Source organism: Palaemon carinicauda, chromosome 2 (genome assembly GCF_036898095.1).
Source record: "Palaemon carinicauda isolate YSFRI2023 chromosome 2, ASM3689809v2, whole genome shotgun sequence".
NCBI classification, from domain to species: Eukaryota; Metazoa; Arthropoda; class Malacostraca; order Decapoda; family Palaemonidae; genus Palaemon; species Palaemon carinicauda.
This window is the reverse complement of record NC_090726.1, coordinates 65,255,444-65,272,331: the sequence shown is the minus strand read 5'-3', so window position 1 is coordinate 65,272,331 and position 16,888 is coordinate 65,255,444. Positions and strand designations below refer to the sequence as shown.

Here is a 16,888-nt window from a genome sequence, read left to right as displayed (position 1 = left end):
ATACCTTTCAATTGATTATTAACATAAACCTTACCTAAAATTAATTTGCAGAATACTACATTGATCTAGATGGAGGGAGTGTTAATTAATAGAAGAAAACAAATCAAAATACACAAAAATTCACAGGAATCAATATAGAATACGGCAATTACTAATTAAACATTATACAGCCATCTCAAGACACTGGTGGGGAATATGATATATACAGCATTTAATTAATCCATCTACTTTCTCCTTATACCATTCAAATGCATACATTGTCGTGCATTTACCTAATTCATTTACTTTCCCATTATACACTTCAATTTCTCTTATAACAGAAAAAATGTGTACACAATTACATTTCTAATGAAAATGGGAACATTAAAAGAGAAAAGAAGTATGCATTCATAATCAAATAAACATGAATTTTTTTCTTATTGTTTGCAAGACATTTATTGGAAACCATGGAATATTTTAAAACTCCTTCAAGAAAACTTCCATAATTATCACTGTATTCTTATTTATATTATAGCTTCATACTTGTAACAGTCATTCAAACATCAGATAGTTGAAACATTTACCATCACAGTAATATATTGATGGGAGATGTGCCAACATCTCAAAACAAAAAGGACAAAAATGTTATTAAATTCACAAATAAGAACAAGGTATGGACAAACAACCCCATTCAAGCTTAATTCGGAAAAGATGAAATGATGTCTGTTAAACAAGACAATTTACTAATTGATTAATAAATTAAAGTACTAAATACAGGTAGCCGCTAAATGTAGCACCCACCATAACTAGCTAATCACAGCTGTCTGCCATTGAGGACATAATCATCATGAAGTCATAATTAAACAAATATTGAAAGTCTTAAATATATGAATGGAAATACAGTTAAGAAAATTTTACACACTTGTGACAGTCCACAACAAAATAACAAAAAGGAACAAACCACTAAACTTGATTCAAACATCAGAACTATAAGGAATTGAGTAAAAGACAACCCAACAATAAAGAACTAAAGACTCATCCACATTGGAAGCAGAGCTTAGTGAGTCAGGGTATGGAGGCGCCTAACTATAGTATAGTGACACTGACACCAACTCCACCAAGGAGAACGAAGCTTATTATAACAGAGATATTTTCTATGGTTTTAACTTCTGTCAAGGAGCTATCATTCCAAGGAATAACTGCAACTAAAATTCTTAATACATTCACTTAGATAATAGCTTATTACTATCAAGGAGAGGAGTTGGGGGAGTTTGACTACTCCCCACACTCTAGTTTTGGGGTGTCTGAATGTATGTAGATGTAGTACGATGGAGTAAAAGATATGAGACTGGTAATATGTTCTGGAATAGGTACATAGATGTATTGGCCTAGTGTGAGACAAAGGTAAAAGGGAAGAGTGAAGTGATGTTTGGTGCAGTGAAAGGTAGAGCATCTGGAGTTGAAAGGGGGAGAGCGAGAGAGGGTGCAGTTTTATCGTTTATTGAATAGATAATAGATAAAGTAATAAAATGGAAAGTGATGTCATCTAGGTTAACCCACAAGCACATAATGTTCCTTTAAAGGAACACAAAATCTACATTTTTAAAATATTTATTTTATTCAAGTTTAAAACTTCAACTGAATTTTTTACATTTAACAACCGCTCTCCCTCCGAGCCAAAAGCAAGAGTGGGGCACAGTCACAGGTGTGAGTGAGAGGATTAGCTAGCTAACTCCCCTACCCCCTAACTACCAAGATGAGTAGTTAACCCTCGTTAAATTTTAATGGCTCGTCCTTTCAGCTTCGCCGAAAGTAATACAGGTATACCTCGACTTTCATCGCTTCGGGTTAAGTCAGTTTCGAATTTACGTCAGTTGTGAAAAATTAAACATGGAAAAATAAAAATCCAGTTTTGAGTTATTTTGTTTGAATTTCCATCTGTCGGCAACAAGTATCGAAGTCATACTATCACTGGGATAGCATTAAAAGCACATTTAATAAGTTACTTTACTATAAAAAAGAATTAAATTATATATCATTTTAAGATATTTACATTTAACGCAAACATTCACATAATTAACGTAAATCTTAACAAACGAACAATGAAAACAGCTGTGACTGTTTTTAAATCAATAGCGGTCTTCAAGAGCTTTCCAATTATGTTTTCTATGATACTCCAACTATATACAGTTTGAAGACTTAACAGTACATAAAATCATCATATTGTACAATAGATAAGAATAAAAGTATAGAAAATCATATGAAAATACATTTTTGTATACGATTTTCTTAATTTCTAGTGCAACTTAACATACAATAATTTCATGTTTTTATTTATGGTTGTATTCAGTTGATCTCAAGACTATCACGAATAACAAAGAATAATTTCTTAGCTCATTCAATATAAATTACTAGGGCAAATTACATCAGCGCTCGCTCTCTCTCTCTCTCTCTCTCTCTCTCTCTCTCTCTCTCTCTCTCTCTCTCTCTCTCTCTCTCTCTCTCTCTCTCTCTCTCTCTATATAGATATATATATATATATATATTATATATATATATATATATATATATATATATATATATATATATACACACACACAAAACTTAACAGAAATCCTTGTTTCTTTGGAAAGTGTCAGGTGAATACTACACAATATAAAGTTTTACTTTGCTTAAATCTATGTTTGATCGTAGACTGGGATTAAAACGTCCTTCAATTTCATCAGCTGATCTGTAGCTTTAGCCAATAGCTAGCGTATATGTACTGAAAGATGTCTACAATTATCCTAGTTTTCGATGTTATCTGAAGTTCATTTCATCGTTTTTGTACTTTTCTATTATTCATTAAAGGTGTATTTTAATAACAGCAATTACTAATTTTTTATTTTGGTTTTGTGTCAGCTGTTTTCAAGGTCACAACGTTATTATAATCATGCTCACGTATAGTTAACATAAATTTGTTGCTATGATGTAGCTCCATATCACAAAATCCTTGAAGAAAAGAGGAACACGGTTCAATGAACTCTTGACCACTTTATTAAAATACGCATGATCGAACAGCAACAACAGACGAATCAGCTGTTGGCGCTGACGATCCGCAGCCATCTATGTGGGTTATGCGATGTAAACAAAGATATTGAATGTAAATATTAATAAATGTAACAACTAAGTTTATTTCATACATACATACATACATATACCAAGGCACTTCCCCCAATTTTGGGGGGTAGCCGACATCAAACAAATGAAACAAAAAAGGGGACCTCTCCTCTCTACTTTCCTCCCAGCCTGACAAGGGACTCAACCGAGTTCGGCTGGTACTGCTAGGGTGCTACAGCCCACCATCCCCCATTATCCACTACAGATGAAGCTTCATAACGCTGAATCCCCTACTGCTGCTATCTCCGCGGTCATCCAAGGCACCGGAGGAAGCAGCAGGGCCTACCAGAATTGCGTCACAATCGCTCGCCATTCATTCCTATTTCTAGCACGTTCTCTTGCCTCTCTCACATCTATCCTCCTATCACCCAGAGCTTTCTTCACTCCATCCATTCACCCAAACCTTGGCCTTCCTCTTGTACTTCTCCCATCACTCTTGCATTCATCAACTTCTTTAGCAGACAGCCATTTTCCATTCTCTCAACATGGCCAAACCATCTCAACACATTCATATACACTCTAGCTGCTAATTCATTTCTTACACCCGTTCTCACCCTCACTACTTCGTTCCTAACCCTATCTACTCGAGATACACCAGCCATACTCCTTAGACACTTCATCTCAAACACATTCAATTTCTGTCTCTCCGTCACTTTCATTCCCCACAACTCCGATCCATACATTACAGTTGGTACAATCACTTTCTCGTACAGAACTCGCTTTACATTCATGCCCAACCCTCTATTTTTTACTACTCCCTTAACTGCCCCCAACACTTTACATCCTTCATTCACTCTCTGACGTACATCTGGTTCCACTCCACCATTTGCTGCAACAACAGACCCCAAGTACTTAAACTGATCCACCTCCTCAAGTAACTTTCCATTCAACATGACATTCAACCTCGCACCATCTTCCCTTCACATACATCTCATAACCTTACTCTTACTCACATTAACTCTCAACTTCCTTCTCTCACACACCCTTCCAAATTCTGTCACTAATCGGCCAAGCTTCTCTTCCTCGTCTGCAACCAGAACAGTATCATCCGCATTCACCTCTCTCACCACTCCATCAACATACAAGTTAAACAACCACGGCGACATCACACATCCCTGTCTCAACCCCATTCTCACCAGAAACCAATCGCTCACTTCATTTCCTATCCTAACACATGCTTTACTACCTTTGTAGAAACTTCTCACTGCTTGCAACAACCTTCCACCAACTCCATATAACCTCATCACATTCCACATTGCTTCCCTATCAACTCTATCATAAGCTTTCTCCAGATCCATAAAAGCAACATACACCTCCTTACTTTTTGCTAAATATTTCTCGCATATCTGCCTAACTGTAAAAACCTGATTCATACAACCCCTACCTCTTCTAAAACCACCCTGTACTTCTAAGATTGCATTCTCTGTTTTATCCTTAATCCTATTAATCAGTACTCTACCATACACTTTTCCAACTACACAACAAACTAATACCCCTTGAATTACAACACTCATGCGCATCTCCCTTCCTTCAACATCTCGGCTCTCACACCATCCATACCAGATGCTTTTCCTACTCTCGTTTCATTTAGTGCTCTCCTCACTTCCTCTCTTGTACTCTCTCTCTCATTCTCATCTCCCCTCACCGGCACCTCAACACCTGCAACAGCAATTATATCTGCCTCAATATTATCCTCAACATTCAGTAAACTTTTAAAATATTCCGCCCACCTTTTCCATGCCTCCTCTCCTTTTAACAACCTTCCATTTCCATCTTTCACTGTCTCTTCAATTCTTGAGTCAGCCTTCCCTACTCTCTTCACTTCTTTCCAAAACTTCTTATTCTCTTCATATGAATGACCCAATCCCTGACCCACCTCAGGTCAGCTGCCCTCTTTGCCTCACTTACCTTGCGCTTTACTTACACATTTTTTTCTCTATATCTTTCATACTTCTCTACACTATTACTCTGCAACCATTCTTCAAAAGCCCTCTTTTTTGCTTCCACTTTTACCTTCACTCCTTCATTTATTTCATACTATCACAAAATACCTATAACAATTCAATTTGTTATTGAACCTTACAAAATGTTTCTATTTTATATCATCTTAGAGCAAACTACAATTACAAATAAACAGCCAGCACCATGCTAAATTGTAAACATGATATTTTCCTTATAAAATAAATTTTTGAATATACTTACCCGGTGAATATATAATAGCTGACGTCTCCGACGGCCCGACAGATCCAAAAACTCGCGAGCGATCGCCGTGAAGGTTGCGGGTGTGCCCACCAGCGCCGACTATCGGCCAGATACCGCATATACATGTCAACCACTCCAGTTCTTCTCAGTCCGCTGGGTCTCTATCGGGGAGGAAGGGAGGGCCTTTAATCTTATATATTCACCGGGTAAGTATATTCAAAAATTTATTTTATAAGGAAAATATCATTTTTAAATATTAAACTTGGCCGGTGAATATATAATAGCTGATTCACACCCATGGTGGTGGGTAGAGACCAGTATTAATACAATAAAGGCGTATATGCTCAAGAGTTTTTTGACAAATATTTCATAAAAAACCACCTTAAGTATAGGTACCTGGTAAGGAAGCTGACTCTGATGATTACTCTGCCTCATTAGTCCGCTTTCCTCACGAAGCCCAGCCATCCTTCCAGGATGCTGAAAGACTTCCAGGAGCTGTTATATCCAGGGCGAACACCCTTATAACAAGACCTCATCAATACCCTTAATCTGGGCACTCTCAAGAAACAACATTTGACCACCCGCCAAATCAAAAAGGATGTGAAAGACTTCCTAGTCTTCCGTACAACCCAAGACAAGATTAAAAAACATTTCAAGAGAAGATTAAAAGGATATTGGGATTAAGGGAATGTAGTGGTAGAACCCTCACCCACTACTGCACTCGCTGCAACGAATGGACCCAGGGTGTAGCAGTCCTCATAAAGAGTCTGGACGTCTTTTAAGTAAAATGAAGCGAACACTGACTTGCTCCTCCAAAAGGTCGCGTCCATAATACTTCGAAGAGATCCGTTTTGCTTAAAAGCCACCGAAGTCGCTATTGCTCTCACTTCGTGAGTCTTGACCTTAAGCAAACAACGATCTTTCTCATTTAAATGAGAATGTGCTTCCCGGATTAAAAATCTAATAAAGTACGATAACGCATTTTTAGACATGGGCAATGAGGGCTTCTTAACGGAGCACCATAAGGCCTCAGAACCACCTCGTATAGGTTTAGTTCGAGCTAAGTAAAACTTAAGAGCTCTCACGGGGCACAGCACTCTTTCAACTTCATTACCTACAATTTCTGACAGACTAGGTATTTCAAAAGATTTAGGCCAAGGACGAGAAGGCAGTTCGTTCTTGGCCAAAAAACCAAGTAGAAGAGAACATATAGCTTTATTCGTAGAGAAGCCGATGTTCTTACTAAAGGCATGGATCTCACTGACCCTTTTAGCCAAAGCCAAGCTCACTAAAAAAAGTGTCTTGAGGGTGAGATCCTTCAGGGAGGCTGAATGTAATGGCTCAAACCTGTCTGACATCAGGAACTGCAGGACCACGTCCAAGTTCCAAGCAGGAGTAGACATACGACGCTCCTTAGAGGTCTCGAAAGACTTAAGGAGGTCTTGGAGATCTTTGTTATTTGACAGATCCAAGCCTCTATGTCTGAAAACAGAAGCCAACATGCTCCTGTAGCCTTTAATGGTGGGAGCAGAGAGGGAGCGAACATTTCTCAGATGCAGGAGAAAGTCCGCAATTTGCGCTACAGAGGTACTGGAAGAGGAAATAGAGGAGGACTTGCACCACTCTCTAAATACCTCCCACTTCGACTGGTAGACCTTGATAGTAGATGATCTCCTAGCCCTCGCGATCGCTCTGGCTGCCTCCTTCGAAAAGCCTCGAGCTCTTGAGAGTCTTTCGATAGTCTGAAGGCAGTCAGACGAAGCGCGGGGAGGCTTTGATGAAGTCTCCTTACGTGCGGTTGCCGTAAGAGATCCATCCGTAAGGGCAGACTCCTTGGGACGTCTACCAGCCATTGAAGTACCTCTGTGAACCACTCTCTCGCGGGCCAGAGGGGAGCAACCAACGTCAACCTTGTCCCTTCGTGAGAAGCGAACTTCTGCAACACCTTGTTGACGATCTTGAACGGCGGAAATGCATAAGCGTCCAGGTGAGACCAGTCCAACAGAAAGGCATCTATGTGGGCCGCCTCTGGATCTGGGACTGGAGAGCAATAGGTTGGGAGACTTTTGGTCAGTGAGGTTGCAAAGAGGTCTATGGTGGGCTGACCCCAAGTCATCCAAAGACTCTTGCACACATCCTTGTGGAGGGTCCATTCTGTAGGGATCACCTGACCCTTCCGACTGAGACAGTCCGCCAAGACGTTCAATTTCCCTTGGACGAACCTCGTCAACAGTGAGATGCCTCGATCTTTTGACCAGATGAGGAGGTCCCTTGCGATGACGAACAGAGCGTGGGAGTGAGTGCCTCCTTGCTTGGAGATATACGCCAAGGCCGTGGTGTTGTCCGTATTCACTTCTACCACCTTGTTTCGAAGAAGACTCTCGAAACTTGTCAGAGCTAAGTGAACAGCCAACAGCTCCTTGCATTTGATGTGAAGGCTTCTCTGCTCTGTCGTCCAAAGACCCGAACATTCCAGACTGTCCAGAGTCGCTCCCCAACCCAAATCCGACGCGTCTGAAAATAACACGTGGTTTGGGTTCTTGACTGCCAGGGACAGACCTTCTCGAAGACGTATATTGCTGTCCCACCAGCTCAGGCAAGTCTTGACTGGTTCGGAGATCGGGATCGAGACCGCCTCCAAAGTTTTGTTCTTGTTCCAATGGGAGTCTAAATGGAACTGGAGAGGGCGAAGGTGAAGTCTCCCTAGAGAAATAAACTGTTCCAGGGATGATAGCGTCCCTAGGAGGCTCATCCAACTTCTCACAGAGCAATGGTCTTTCTCTAGCATGAGACAGACTTTGAGCAAGGCTTGCTCTATCCTGGTGGCAGACGGAAAAGCCCGAAAAGCTAGACTCTGTATCTCCATCCCCAAATAGAGAATCGTTTGGGAGGGAGTCAGCTGAGACTTCTCTATGTTCACCAACAGGCCCAACTCCTTTGCAAGATCCAACGTCCATTGAAGGTCCTGCAGACAGCGATGACGGGACGACGCTCTGAGCAGCCAGTCGTCCAGGTACAGGGAGGCTCGAATCCCCGACAAATGTAGAAATTTTGCTACATTTCTCATGAGCCTCGTAAAAACAAGAGGAGCAGGGCTGAGGCCGAAGCACAGTGCTCGGAATTGGTACACCACATTCCTGTATACAAACCTCAGATACGGTTGAGAATCCGGGTGTATAGGAATGTGGAAATACGCATCCTGCAGGTCGAGAGAGACCATCCAGTCTCCCTCTCTGACTACTGCTAGGACGGACTTGGTGGTCTCCATCGTAAATTTTGTTTTGACAACAAAAACGTTGAGAGCACTGACATCCAGCACCGGCCTCCAACCTCCTGTATGCTTTGGAACTAGGAAGAGACGGTTGTAAAACCCCGGTGATTGAAGGTCCGAGACTTTCACCACCGCTCCCTTCTCTAGCAACTGAGACACCTGCAGCTGTAGTGCCTGTCTCTTTGACTCCTCTCGATACCTGGGAGAGAGGTCTATAGGGACTTTTACCAGAGGAGGTCTCCGTACAAAAGGTATTTTGTACCCCTCCTTTAGCAACAAAACAGACTCCCGGTCTGCACCCCTCTTCTCCCAGGCCTGCCAGAAGTTGGTTAATCTGGCCCCTACCGCTGTCTGAGGACGTGGGCAGTCAGACTCTGCCACGGGAGGACTTAGATCCTCTCCTATTACCTCTCTTACTATCGGCACGAGCGCCTCCCTTACTGGGAGCTCTGCCATGAAAGGGCGGGATTAACCTCGTCGCTGGAGTATCGAACTTAGGTCTAACGACATAAGAGGATGAAGAAGGAGCAGCCTTACGCGCTGACGTAGCCATCAAGTCATGGGTATCCTTTTGTACTAGCGACGCTGCGATATCCTTAATCAACTGCTGTGGGAATAAGGCAGATGATAACGGCGCAAAGAGTAGCTCCGACCTTTGACAGGGAGTTACTCCTGCAGACAGGAACGAACAAAGAGTCTCCCTCTTCTTAAGGACTCCTGCCGTAAACGTAGCAGCGAGTTCATTAGAGCCATCACGGATAGCTTTGTCCATGCAGGACATAATTTGTACAGATACATCACGGTCGGCTGAAGAGATCTTCCTGCTCAAGGCTCCCAGCGACCAATCCAAAAAGTTAAAAACCTCAAAGGCCCTAAAGACCCCTTTGAAGAGATGATCAAGGTCCGAAGAGGACCAGCTAACTTTTGAGCGTCTCATGGCCAGACGACGGGGAGAGTCTACGAGGCTTGAGAAGTCTCCCTGGGCAGAGGCAGGAACTCCCAAGCCGAGAACTTCTCCCGTGTCATACCAGACGCTCGCTCGAGAAGCCAGTTTAAAAGGGGGAAAAGCAAAGGCTGTCTTCCCCAAACTCCTCCTGGTCATCAACCAGTCGCCTAGTAAACGCAAAGCTCTCTTAGAAGAGCGAGAGAGCACTAGCTTAGTAAATGACGGCGTCGAAGCAGCTAGGCCTAGCGTGAACTCTGACGGAGGCGAACAAGGAGCAGCAGTCACAAAATGGTCAGGAAAAAGTTCCTTAAAAATCAGCATGATCTTTTTAAAATCAAGAGAGGGCTGAGCAACTTTAGGCTCCTCTCCATCTGAAAAAGTCCCCAAAGGCATATCAGTTGGAAGGGGATCAGCGACTTCCTCATCCGACGGAACTTCGTCCGACAACTGCCGAGTCTCGTGATACGGAGAGACATGTCTAGGAGGCAACGCTTGACAGGCAATGTCAACAAGCAACGGAGCAGCAGCAACAGCTGAGGAAACAACGTCACGCCGCGGCTGAAAAGACTGAAAGTCTTGTGACTGACAAGCAACAACAGTTTGAGTTGAATGTTGCTCGACATCACGTCGAGACTGCATTGACTGCAGGGTCTGAGCAAGCAAAACAACTTCCGACTGCGGTGACAGACGCTCAACGTCACGGCGAGGCAACGGAGTCGGTCGGCGAACGTCAGTGCGGGGCTGCGGTGGCAGCTGATGAACGTCACTCCGAGACTGTAGCAAGGGGGGTTCCACGTCACGTGACTGACGTGAAAGACGAGGAACACGACTAGCATCGCGTTTCAAAGCACTAGAAACGTTAGTACTAACATCAAACGGACGAGAAAACACTCGTTTAGGCGGCTGAAGGCCAGAGTCACGTTCATCGCACTGGCGAACCGCAAGCAAAGGATCATCGTGAACCTGTCCATGCTCATAATCTTCCATAAGAGAAGAAAGCTTAGACTGCATGTCCCGCAGGACAACCCACTTCGGGTCAACCGGAGTCGGAACGGGCCGTGACGTCGGTAACGTCTGCGCTGGCAAAACATTGCCTCTACCGAGACCCTCGGACTCCGTGTTACGCTTTCGCTTAACAGGCGAACAGCCATCCGATGACTGCAAGTGGTCAGAGCTGTCCCAATGGCTACAGCCAGGACGCTGGACCTGTCCTGAAGGGACTGACTTTCGCTTTAAGGGCCTAGATACCTTGCGCCAAGGTTTCTTATGCGATAAGTCGTCAGAGGACGAGGAGAACTTAGTCTCACCCGTCTTATGGTAAGGACGTTCTTGACGAGAAACGTCTGATACCAAAGAGGGAACGTCTGTACGCTGGTTTACACCTCTCGCCCCCTTAAGTCCTACGACATTACTTCTCCCTGGTGCATGGGAGCCTGAAAGAGGTCTCGGACTAGGGGAGCGACAAGCACGAACAGACAAACCCTCGGTCGCAACACAAAACACATTTTGTGCACTTATCACTTTATCACTTAGATTTTCTGCTTTACCACTTTTCAACAACTTTACATCGGACATTAACTGGTTACGGTCCGAGGCTAAGGACTCAACTTTCTCGCCTAAAGCTTGAATCGCTAAAAACATATCCCGCATAGACGGTTCATGAGTGCTAGCAGGGGGTTCAGGAACAACCACTACAGGGGAAGGATTAGGTTCAGGGGCATGGGAGGAGGAAAATTCCAAAGATCTAGAGGAGCTTCTCCTCACCCTATCTCTTTCGAGCTTACGAGTATATTTTTCATACTCAAGCCATTCGAATTCCGACAAGACCACGCACTCCTCACACCGATCTCCTAATTAGCAGGATTTACCCCGGCAATTAGAACAAACAGTATGAGGGTCGATAGAGGCCTTGGGAAGACGTTTGTTACATTCTCTCGCACACTTGCGATAAACAGGAGAAGGGTCAGCCATTTTGAACAACCAAAGAAAATCCAAGTCAAAGCCAAATTCATCAACAAGAAACACAAACCAAAAAAAAGGGTTTCAAGAGTTTTATTGAAGAAACACACCAAAACAGCGAACGCCAATAAAACAACCAAAACAAAGTACTTCACCAATTCGGTAGAAAAACTCGAGGTCAACAGCGAGCGGAACCAACTTGTCGGCAAGACCGACAGAGAAGAACTGAAGTGGTTGACAAGTATATGCGGTATCTGGCCGATAGTCGGCGCTGGTGGGCACACCCGCAACCTTCACAGCGATCGCTCGCGAGTTTTTGGATCTGTCGGGCCGTCGGAGACGTCAGCTATTATATATTCACTGACTAAGTTTAATATTTAAAAATGACAAATTCGAAGATAATTTGTATTTTTCCTAACCATACAAACCTTAGCTATTTACAAAGGGTTATTACTTTTAGCGTAGCTGAAATGGCGAGCCATTAGAATTTAACGAGGGTGTATTACCCCCGCGCTAGTTAGCGGGGGGGTAGGGGAGTGGTAGCTAGCTACCCCTCCTCCCCCTCACACACAGGTGAATACTCACTTTCACTTAGAGGTAGGACTTGTCTTGGGGGACAGGGCTGGCGGGCAAATATGTGTAAATAGCTAAGGTTTGTATGGTTAGGAAAAATACAAATTATCTTCGAATTTGTCATTTGTTCCGTAACCGAAATACAAACCACGCTATTTACAAAGGGTGACTTATCCCTTAGGAAGGGTGGAAAGTCCCCAGCCATACTGGCTTTGGCTTTACCCGGGGACTCAGAATCCGAGTGAGTCGCACTCGAGAAAAGGAGTCCCTGCACCTCACAAGTTCCTTGCACCGCAAGGAACCATGTGGCCTACGTAAGCTTGTGTGTGAAGGAAGAAGTGTGACCCGTCTTAGGCAGTTGACCTGGAGTTCCAGAAGGAACTCTGGGTTAGGACGTTCCCAATACCACCTCGTCAGGGTATGGGGGACGCGACAGTATTGACTCAATACTCGGAACACAAGGAAGCATGGTTTACCTGCAGAGGTTCGAGGTCAGCTATGCAGAGACCAGGATGCTGCTTCCCCGTAGAGGGGATGATGAAGAAAGAAGTAAGGGCCAGACATACTTCTTTCGTTCATGCAGACTAAAACCTGATAACAATGCCCTCAACCTTCTGCTACCTGTCCAAAAAGGAGCCTGAGGTTAGACCAGCTGTTGTGTAGCCACCACAGAGCGATAGAAAACGTATCGAGACTCCTGTGGGTCACGCCCTGCAGGAAGTGGGCTGCGAAGGTCATCAGACGCTTCCAGACTCCAGCTTGTAGCACCTGCGTCACAGAGTAGTATTACTCGAAGGCGAGGGACGTTGCGATGTATCCAACATCGTGCTGTAGGGCGATGTGACGGGGGAGGGTCTGAAGACAGGTCGAGATGAATGTCCTTGAGTCCGGGCTGAAGAGGTATACTGGTGACTCCCCCATGTCCTCCTTGTGTTCCCAAATCGGCTGCAACTGAGGCCAAACTGCAGCTGTTCCCAGCGCTAACCTCTCGATTCCTGTACTGGCAAGAAAGAGAAGGTCTTGGGACATCAGACACAGAATGGAGACTCAAAATCTTGAATGAATCGGACCGAAGGGTCGGGACCCTCAGATTCTGAGTCTAGCCAACAACTCAGGAGCGAGCCTGAATGTTGCCTTCCCCTCTTCCTTAGAAAGGGGGGGAGTAGTAAGAGACCAAGAAGATTGCTTACACACTGGCCATGGCCAGAGTGAGCAGAAGACCCAAGGCGGAATACAATCCGAGGCCTGTCGTAAAAGGGTCTTGAGAAGATCTCTTAAAGGACTAAAAGTCCGAGCCATGCTCCAAGTTGGAGGTCTTCCTCCGACTAGGGCAGGGACGGTCGTAGCTTCGCATGAGCGAGGATAGATCCAGCGGGCAGGAAAAAGTTATTCCTTTAAGCCTGAAGGTCAGGGAAAGGCTGAGCGACAGGCTTCATTGCCAAGAGCGGAAAGGAGTTTCCTCCCGCCGAAAGGCAATAAGACCGTTATTGCTGGAGAAGAGGCCTCACGGGAAGAGGTATATCTCCCACGGCACCAACCACCTTAGACTCTTCACTTTGCCTGGGAGACCCCTGTGGATGACTATCGCAGATGACGCGACCTCCGTACCGCGACTGTAGCGGGTTGTCTCTTCTAGAGGAGGAAGCGTAGTGTCTCCAGGCATGAAGCCGAAGCGACGCCCCGGTTCGGGAGAGATGTCGCAGTGTGGTTGCTTGAGTAGTCTGCGCCGTGGGAGAAGCTCTCCCGGGAGTTCCGTCAGGGGAAGCAGAGGGTCCAGAAACCGTTCTGCGCATAGTCCCAGTGGAGCTCTCCCATTGAAAGGTTGACAGACAACCTGGTTTTGTTGAGACCCATTGTCCGCAGACAAAAAGGAGGGAAGACGCAGGCGTCGAAGTTGTCCCACCATCACCGGAATGCATCTTGCCAGAGTCTCGGGGTCTGAGACTGGGGGGAAAACTAGCGGAAGCTTGAGGTTCCAAGCTGTCGCGATCAGGTCCCCCAGACCAGCACTTGCTGGTTACCCAAGGTCAAAGACCCCTAGGTACACTCTCTCTATGAGGCTCTGCTCGGATAGTCTGAGAGAAACATTCCCCTGCCTGGAATGAGAGAGCCGATGGTGGAATTGAGAGAATCTCAATCATCCCGGTATCTCTACTGCAAGATGTGAAGGTGTGAAAATGCGTCCCCTGCTGGTTAGCATGAAGTCGACACGCAACGGGGCGACTTGGCAGGAGCGGTAGGATCTGAAGAGGGGCCAGACTAAGGCCCTTAAGCCTGCCTGAATGATGGTGAGGTATCCTTCAGGTCTTGACCATAGGCCTGGACCGGAACATGCCCCCCCCCCTTTCCTTTGACGAGTCCGAGAACCGCATCAAGAATGTGGGGAAAGGACGAGAATATCCACTACCATCAAGAGGCTCCATAGGTCAACACCCATTGCAGGTTTAATAGTTCCGCTGGTCCCATAGGGCCAGGGAGTCCGGTTAAACATTGCCTGAAGCCACCGGAACTTGGATCGCCCCACGTGGAACTTATCCTGAGGCGACCGTTCGGACTATAAACGGGTCAATGAGGAAAGAAGAACTAGGAAACGTTCCAAGGTAGGGCTGAAAACTCTGCTTGACTGAGAACAGGTACTGCGACTCTCCTCAGTCTTGCCACAGTCAACCGAAAGGAAGGCTCGGAGGATGTGGTAACAGAATCTGGCGTCCCCAGGTGGTCACCCATCCAAGTACCGACGTTGCTTAACCTCGCTGGACGGACGAGAAGCGGGGTTTCCAACGTGGTAAGGCGGTTGACTCAATATCATGGCCAGATACTCCAGATGTTGAGGCAGAGGAAGAGAAGGCTCCACGCAAAATACCATGAGCCCACACTCATGGTCAGCATTCGGAAGCTTTTCCCGGCGCTGAAGAAGGTCGAAACCCGAGCCTACCGGAGTTGACCAGCCCTCCAAACAGCAGAGGAGGCGGAAGTCTGCACCTGAGCGGGCAAGAGGAAGGCAGGGAGAGTTCTCTGGGGAAACAAACCTGCTATGCCACGGCGGGATAGCCACACTGCATCATAAGCAGGAATACTTGCAGTTTAGGCTGAATTCGACGAGTACCCTGGAAGATGGATGGAATGGAAACTGAAAGTACCCGTCCTTCCGATCCAGGGTTAAAGGAGTCCTGTCGCCTCGTTACCAGTCTGATCGATTCTGCTGGTCTACGCTGGCCGAAGTTTGTTCGACAAACTTGATCAGGGCTGAGAGGTCGACTAAGGACATCCCCTCTCAGATCCTTCCTTACAAGAAAGGATCGACTGAGGGGGCCGGGGGTGAAGCCGTCGATGATCCTAAGGAAGACCTTCGCCTAAGGTATGGATCATTCTGCCCAACCGGGCAACTCTGCTGATGCTATGGCATAGAGGTTCAGAGACACTGAATTCGCTGACAGAGACGGCAGGCGCGATATCCTTGGCTACTCACAGAGATTGTGCGGGAATGGGCATCGGGAAGCTGTCATTCGGATGAGTAACCTTAAGCATCCTCCCAGCGAAAAAACCTGCAATCCTAGAGTTCGTGAACTCCTTTTAGGACTATGCCCCCCCGGGGGAGTCTCCCGTGCCATCTGTTCCTGACAGGAGGAAACTGCAATTGGACACCTTGTCCCAGTTGTCGTAGCCGATAACTTAGGCCGACGTGGTTGAAAGAAAAGGGAGCTGGAGCCCTGCAGAGTCTGGAAGAAAGCGCCTTGGAGGAGTGAAACCGGAAGTCGATTTACTCCGCACAGCAGATGTTTAAGTCTCTGTCCTTGGGCAAAGACAAAACTCTTCTCAAGGATGGAAGGGTGTCTGAGGTCGTTGATCTCCACAGATGAGACACCCGAAGGAAGCCTTCAGTCAGTGCGTCCAGATGGTACAACATCGAGCTTGTCCGCAAGTAGATACTTAACGACGAAAGGCCAAGGTGCCTGAGCTCGAGAGGAGGAAAGTACCCTTGATCTTCCTGTAGCTTCCTTGAACCAAACCTCGGGCCGTAACCGAGGAGGGAAAGAACCTGGTAAGCTCCCAGAGGAAGAGGTAAGCAGTCACCCCTTGTCCGATGGAGAAATCTTCAACGGAAAGCCCCCCCGCCAAAAATCCTTCCAGGGCGAGAGAAGGAGAGAGTACTCGTGCAGGAGAGGGGACCCTCGAGACCGACCTCTTGGGAACCAACTTCGCCCTGGGGGAAGTCACCACGAAGTCCACTCCTCTCTTTCTCTTCAGCGTAGGAGAGACAGCCGCTGGTTTGTTACCCTGGCCGGTGAGTGCTGGTTTCATAACCCTCATTAACGCCCGTGCCAGCGGATCAAACCATGTCTGCTGCTCCAAGGACACAGAGTCCGAAATCCTCGCTAAGGTGAAAGGGATCGGGCGATCCTTTGGAGAGGACACGACGGTTCCTGCCTGAAAAGAAGGTGGGAAGAATGCTGTACTGACCTGTCTTCGTCCTGCACTACCAACCTGTGCTTGGATGGAGGTGATCCCGAGTGCCGCCTAGGGGCACGCGTCCCTGCTGCTACCACCGGCTGTGGAATTCGCCGCGAACTATGGTCGCGCGAGGGCGAACGGTCGCGCAAAGGCGAATGGTCGCGCGGGCGCACAGGCGAGCGGTCGCGCGGGCGCGCAGGCGAGCGGTCGCGAGGGCGCGCAGGCGAGCGATCGCGCGGGCGAGCGATCGCGCGGGCGCGCAGGCGAGCGATCGCGCGGGCGCGCAGGCGAATGGGCGTGACGGCGAGGGATCGTGCTGCCGCGTAGGTGAAGAAGATCGCTGGCGG

General features: G+C 46.4%; 1 protein-coding gene across 1 annotated transcript in view; it reads right to left on the bottom strand.

The window, feature by feature from the left end:
* Window positions 1-16,888, bottom strand: part of ari-1 (E3 ubiquitin-protein ligase ariadne-1) — a 177,007-nt gene that overhangs the window by 58,072 nt on the left and 102,047 nt on the right. The gene's annotated exons all lie outside the window — the stretch shown is intronic.